Here is a 1,527-nt window from a genome sequence, read left to right on the forward strand (position 1 = left end):
CCACCCCCCCCCCACTTGTGCCTTATGAGCAGACAGAGCCAGTAAAAAAAAGCAAGAGAGACCCCCGTGTCCGGCGTGACTCACTGGGCTGGGGGAACATGGGGGGCGCTATGGGGCGGGGGGACTCCCCCTGGCAGTCCGGGGCGGTGCCGGGCGTCCGGGGCCGGGGCTGTGAGTTTCCAGCCATGGGCAGCAGGGGGCGCCCACGGCGCGGCGAGCTGGTCCTGCTGGGGCGGGGTGTGGGGCGGGTGTGGGGCGAGGTGGCCGCGGTGCATTGTGGGGGAAGCTTGGTGCAGCCCCCGGGTTCACTTTGCGCCGAGCCGGGACCGGCACACGCCGCAGCCGGGTAGGGGAGGACCGGGCGGGGGGGGGGAACTGCGGGGATCGGTTGCCCCCCCCGCCATCTCCTTAACGCGCCCCGGGATTCCGCCCCCCAGTCCTGCCTCAGTTTCCCGCTTCCCTCCGGCGGGGGCTCGCGTCTTAGGGAGCGAATCGGCCCCTTTAATCTGGGGCGGGGGTGGCGGGGAATTCCTGAGGGAGACCCCAAATCTCCCCCTTCAGTGTTGTCACCCCCAAAACTGCCCGCACCTCCACCCCCTGAGACCCGCAGACCGGCTCCCCACCCCCAGCCAGTGAACCCCCATTCTCTGAACATCCAGCAGCGTGAGCCCCCCCAGTATGGCGGGGTACAGATCAGACCCCCCGGCAGCCCGGCTCCCTGCTTCCCCCCAGCCACCCTTGGGTGTCTCTTCCCGCCCGGCCCTGCCTCGGCGTCCTTCCCACGCCCGATTCCGCCCCTAAACCGGGTAGCCCCCCGGCCCCGGCCCCGGGCAGGGATCTGCCCCTAACCTGAACTGTGACCTCAGGGGCGCCCCAGAGCGGCCAGGCCCTGTCGCCCCCACCCGGGTTAATTCGCTGCTGGATTCCCGAGGCCGGTGGCTCTAATCCCCCGGGCGGGGCGGGGCTGGGGGGGATCAGTGTCCCCCGCCCCGGGCCTGCGGCTTGTCCGGCTGCAAATCCCTTAGAGCTGCCCCGGCTTAGCCACCAAACAGCGCGATTATCCGGGGGGGCTGCGGCACGGCGGGGGGCAGCAGACGTGACAGGAGGGAGTAGGACCCGCAGCCCCCCCTCCCCCCGGATCTGCCGGTGCCCCTCACTCCCGACTCGCAGCCTCCTGTTCTGACTTGCCCAGGTGCCTCCTTGGCTCCCCCATTTCGCCTCCCACACCCCCAGGTTAATTACTGTCTGCTCCCATCTCAGCTGCTCTGGCTGCTCGAGGATTAAATGAAGCCCCCCCCCAAGCCCCCCCAACTGCTCTGGGCTCCTGCCACGGGGCCACCAGGGCCAGGCTGGCACAACAGAGCGTGCGGGAAACTGCCAACAAACACCAGCTCAACCAGTGCCCACAGGTCGGGAGTGAGGGGCACAGGTGGGGGGAGCCCAGGGCTGGGCTGGCAGGGGCTGCGGGTCAGGAGTGAGGGGCACCGGCAGAGGTGGGGCGGGGCGGGGCTGGGCTAGCAGGGGCTG

This window comes from Chelonoidis abingdonii, chromosome 11 (assembly GCF_003597395.2).
Source record: "Chelonoidis abingdonii isolate Lonesome George chromosome 11, CheloAbing_2.0, whole genome shotgun sequence".
Classification (NCBI taxonomy): Eukaryota; Metazoa; Chordata; order Testudines; family Testudinidae; genus Chelonoidis; species Chelonoidis abingdonii.